Source organism: Fukomys damarensis, unplaced genomic scaffold (genome assembly GCF_012274545.1).
Source record: "Fukomys damarensis isolate Sample0158 unplaced genomic scaffold, DMR_v1.0_HiC HiC_scaffold_37, whole genome shotgun sequence".
NCBI lineage: Eukaryota > Metazoa > Chordata > Mammalia > Rodentia > Bathyergidae > Fukomys > Fukomys damarensis.
In genome coordinates this window covers 22,024,633-22,029,977 of record NW_022900949.1, presented here as the reverse complement: position 1 = coordinate 22,029,977, position 5,345 = coordinate 22,024,633, and the positions used below count along the sequence as shown (strand labels likewise).

Below are 5,345 nucleotides of genomic sequence, written 5' to 3'. Positions count from 1 at the left end.
TTTTTTTTTTTTTTTTTTTTTTTGAGCCAGGTAGTTTTAGTTGTTCTTGATTCCTGTTTAGATTTACACACATACACACACACACACACACACACCACATTCCTATTCCTCCAACACATAGCAACATGATTTAGTGACCATTTCAAATTTACCTTTTTTCTCTTTCTTTCCATCTTTAAAATAGCATGGATGTTTTTGAAAACCAGTCGGATATAAGTATTTTTTAAAAAAAACTAAAAGTATAATCTTATCTTTTGGGTTAATGAGAGAAAAACAAGAGCTGAGGGATTTAGGAAATGTGTCTATATATCACTATTTATGCAGTGTCTCCATGTGCATCCAGACACCTTTACACTTATACATTTTTAATACTCCTATTACATATCTTTCTTCTTGACTAATACATTCTTTTGTTCCTTTAACTTCCCCATCACTGTGTGTATGTGTGTGAGCATTCATGTGTGCGTTTGTGTGTGTGCACCAGCACCAGTGCTGGAGCCTTAGCACACATGCACACATACACACTCACAGAATGTGACAGACAGCTTTCTTGTGGCCATCAGCACACGATGCATATCCGGGGTCTTCTCCAGGCACATTGGGGGTCGATCCCGATGAAAAGATCTAGCAGAGGCCCCTGAGCGCTCACACTTGAAAGGCAGGGGACTTGAAGATGGATTTGCATGCACACCGGGGATTTCGATCAATAGCTACCAGCATTTATGGCTTAGATTATTACTGTGCAAGCTGGCCAAAGGAATGGGGATGAAAAATTAAAGGTGTCTGTTATCAATTATGCTTAAAGTTATGCGATAATTTACTTACTTTGCCTGGATGTGCAGATCCAGATGCATAAAGTACTGTTCTTCAAAAGCCAGGGGGTTCTTTGATAAATTTGTTGACCATGTCAGCCGCCTCTGCAATCAAAGATGAACCCAACTCAGACGATGGACTGTATTCAGATTCTTCTCAAAGAAAGGATTTATCAACTTCTATGTTTCTCACGTGCATGCACATATGTGGATGGATATGCCCAGATTATCATTCATGTATATATCCATCTTTGTGAATCTGGAGAATGACTGTGAATTTAGGCATATATGTGCTATGCACTGAGTTTGTTAATTAAACGTGATCATTGACTCAGTGAGAAATTAATAATCTAGTTATTGTAAAAAGTATTTTATCTTTGAAAACAAAGCTGCTTGCTGAAGGAAAATCCTCTGTAGCAAATACAAATTGAAATATATATATATTTTTGATCTATATTCTTAATGTCCATTTACTTGCCACATTTATGGTAAAAAAAATCAGCACTTTCAGTTTTTAAAGGGATGGGCTATGAAGATATGAACATATCGGTCTTTGCTTCTCTCACATGAATGTGCTAAATTTACCTTCAGATGCTCTATTTTGATTTATTTTCATTGTATTTTATGTTTAAATACCACGGCAATTCAGTATGACCTCTTTCCTCTGGAGCGGAGTAATGCACAAGGCATTTACAGTCTTTTAAATGGTTAGCTTGGAAATGCAATAGCAATTTGCAGGAGTAGTTTACTAATGGGGAAAGTTCTTTTGAAAACCTGAAGGAAAACCTAAGAGTACTTTTGCGTTTCTCTAGTACAACTGTCATATAATTAAAGTATTGAAGAGCATTAAAATAATCCTTTTCTTTCCCAGGTCTACATACATAATTTAAATGAGGATCACCCCTGCTACCAACAACCCCCTAACTTTGCCATGTACATTTGTTTCAGTGATTGTTAGGCACATTTTGTTAAAAGTGAATTCAGACAGAAGAGAGTCAGGAACTTCACAAAGGCCTCCAGTGTAAGAGAGTGGTCAGAAGTATGAAAGACATCCCTTAGACTGTTGATTAAAATTAACTATAATATTTACAATATAAAGCCTAAAAGAGTAATAATTTAAAGCTCACATGGCTGAATTGGTTGAGGATGTAGGACAATAAAATCTTAACAGTGTCTTAGTTAAACTCAGCGGAGAGCACATCTTCCCTGCTTTTTGGGAGGGAAAAATGAGAATGGAGTAAAAGGAAAAGGTTCAAATGAGAGGAAACTGAAATTATAACTTAGGATATTTTTCTTATTTATTTATTTTCTTTTTATCCCATTCAGACATATCAGGGCAAGTCTCCCAAGGGCCCATCCTCCTGTTTTGAGGCATTTAAAAATCCTGTCTCTAACAGAAGTTTGGGGCACAGAGTATATGCCATGTTGTCTACTGACCCATAATCAAAATGCAGTGACCTTCTACCCTTTTTTTGCCCCCTGACCCATCTTGAATTCAATGCAGCCTTTATAAATTTGCAAATCCTTGGAGGTAAAGGGGTTTTTGTGAGGCTTTGTTCTGAAAAAGCCCTAAGAGTGTGCTTTCTAAATTAGACAAAGGTAAAGAAGGAAACCTTAGTGGCTGAGAATTTATACAGGTGAGCAATAGGAAACTCTTCTAAAACATTTTTTGCAAGCTAAAAAGCAGTTACAAACATAGGAGACAAGGAGGTTATGGATTGCATCGAATTAGAGTGTGGTACAAATCACTTTCATGATACAAGAAATGGTTAGGCCACAATCTTCCTGCTCATCTCATCTCAAGGGCTGTGGGGTACCCTAGTGACCAAGGAAGGAATGGGGGCTGGGGGGACAGATGGAAGGGAGGGAGGGAAAAAAAGGAAAGAGACCTGCTCTACATCTGTCTACAGGCACATTCCCTTATCTTTCCTGCTATCAGCCAGTTTAAAGGACACCATAATTATGATGGTGATAAAACAATGCCTCCTTATGTGTGCTGAATAAATAAAGAATGTTTACAGCTCAAGAATCTTTTAATTCCAATTAAATGCTATCAAAGAAAAGCCACTTTTCTTACTGCAAACGCCTTTCCCCCCAATTATCTTGTTTTGTTGCAGTATTTTCCTATGAGACACAAGGGACTTTTACAATTGATCAGGATGTAGGAGAAAAATCAGAGCAAGTAGAATTCCACCTTTCTACGTGAAAGAATACACAAATCTCCAGAACCACTATTTCTGTGGATTTTTGTTGATTCTCCATGAAGGCCAAACGTGCAGGAGCTGAGGGATGACAGGGCGTTGAGGCCTGCCTAGGGGCTGCTGAAGCCACACTGAAATCCCAGCACCCAGGAGGAGAAAGGAAAGATAAGACAGGAGCAGCATGATAGTCCCTGGAAAGGGAATCCTCTGGTTCTGTTCCCCTGGCTTCAGCCCAAATCCTTCTAGGAGCACTGGAGCCAATCACTGGCTTCCTTTCTGCGGCTACTGGGAACACAGAAAAAAAAAAGCGGGAGATAAAAAAAAAAAAATCACAACTTTGAATTTATGGCTATGCAAGTATCATTTCATATCCATGACCTCAGCAAATCACATTGTAATCACATTTAAACAAGGTTTGGGCAGTAATGCCCATCAGGCTAGGCACTGAACACTAACTACTGGCCAGAACATTTGGTTTTTAAAAACATTTTGGAACCATAGAGTGAAAAGTAAGCCTTTTAACTTTGAAACGCTTACTTTTTCATTTCTGAGACTAATTTCTACTCGGATAAATTTCAAGTAAACTTCTTTTTCATTCTTTCCACAACATTTTAATTAAAAGTCTACTTCTTTCCTTTCTTGGTTGTGGTAGTGTTTTATTTGTTTTTTAAAAAAACACATGGCACAACAAATGCTATGGAAAACGCACTAGCTCTGTTAAATACTTCCACAAACCTGCCTTTTTCTCCATCTGTGTAAGTAAGGCATTACTAAGTATAAACTAAAAAAAACAAAAAACAACCAAACAAACAAAAAACCCAACCCCCCAAAACCCAAAACAAAAAACAAACCAAAAAACTTTCCTCAAAAATATACCTACTATTCCCTAGCAAATACTCTTTGGTAATGTGCAAAAAGCAGTGATAAAAAATTTCAGTTATTTGTGAGTATTCTGGAGAGTCGTAGGCCTGTTTTCTTTTGAAAGTTTGAGCGCCATCACCCTCTTTTCTACTGGCAGAATTAGGATGGACTTAGAGTGTCCTAAACGTGACCGATTCACTAAGGCGGGGTGGTGGTGGTGGGGGCTACAGCTTGCGGCAACGTGCTCGGCAATTTAATCCTACGCTAAAAGAGGGCAGAGAGCGAAAAAGAATGGAATACAAACTCCCCACGTTCGTAGTTACTTTCGAGGTGGATTGTGTGTTTTAAGTCTGATGGGAGCCGCTGATTTTTGGAGCAAAAAGAAGAGAAGGTAAGTGTTTGTCCTTGTATCCACCAGTTCGTGGAGAAACAATGAAAGAACAAAGGAAACCACTTCCCCATCTGAACATTTCTTTCGTCTCCCATCGCTTTAAGCCTAAAAGCTTGCGAGGGGATTCGCTTTACTCTACCTTAAGGAGTGGTCGCTAAGCTTGTGGAGCGGAAGGAGGGAAAAGTTGGAGAGACAGTGTAAATGTAGACTAAATAACAATAAAGGCTTGCTGTGGCGGATCCACAGCGCCAGCCGCAGCAACTTGCAGCAGAAGTTGCTAAATGCATGAAGGCAAGCTCAAGAAAACACCTTTGCATGCTAGATTTTCAACTCAGCCATCCCAGCAGCCTTTCTGGCTGTTTTGAGGGGTTCCTAAGCACAAAATGTGTGGGTGCTGTCTGTGGGAAGGAAGAGCGGCGCACTATTTCGGTCGGAAATGATCTCTTGCTGTCTGGGAAAGAGTATTTTCAAAGGGAAGGGGATTCCATTGACGTTTGGTACGGTAAATGGAAGCAATGGCAGCGGTGGCCGGGAAAAGGAGGGATCTGTGTGTCAGCGCCTTTGCTTTGGGGTACCCAGGTGACGGCAAGTCAGCCTTTGTGGGTCTGTGTGGCTGAGTGAGCGCCCGAGCGCCCTCGGCATCACACGAGTGTGAGTGTGTGCGCTGGGGGAGCCCCAAAGCCGTCGAGCACATGAAACGCGATTTTTTTTTACTATCCCCCAAGCGGCGGAGCCCCGAGCTCCCCACCCCACCTAGAAATGCGTAGATTACCTGCCCCGTTACAGTGACACATGTTTATGTTTATAGTCCTGGTTTGTAGTAGTGTCAAGAGCCGCGGCGAGAGGAGGGGAGGAGAGACGGAGAGGGAGGAGTGAACGCCACCACCCCCACTTGTTGTTAAAGCAAACGAAATGCGTTTCGGAGAGCCGGGGACTGGGGGCTGGGCGGGGAGAGCCGGGGAAGGGAGGGAGTCCCCTGCTCTGCGGCAGCCCGGGGAAAAGCAGCGCGGCCGGCGCGGCGGAAAACAAAAAGCTTCCTCCCGCTCGCGGCGCTCACTCGCGGGGCTCCGCGCGCGGGGC

At 41.6% G+C, this 5,345-nt stretch overlaps 1 long non-coding RNA gene across 1 annotated transcript in view; it reads right to left on the bottom strand.

Moving 5' to 3' along the window:
* LOC104859298 overlaps nt 1–5,254 on the bottom strand; it is a 7,308-nt gene extending 2,054 nt beyond the window's left edge. Inside the window, exons 1-2 of the long non-coding RNA XR_779342.3 lie at nt 5,038–5,254; nt 826–917 (exon numbers count right to left, since the gene is read on the bottom strand). This is a non-coding gene — a long non-coding RNA (uncharacterized LOC104859298). The remainder of the gene's footprint in view (nt 1–825; nt 918–5,037) is intronic.
* Nucleotides 5,255–5,345: the final 91 nt, after the last annotated feature.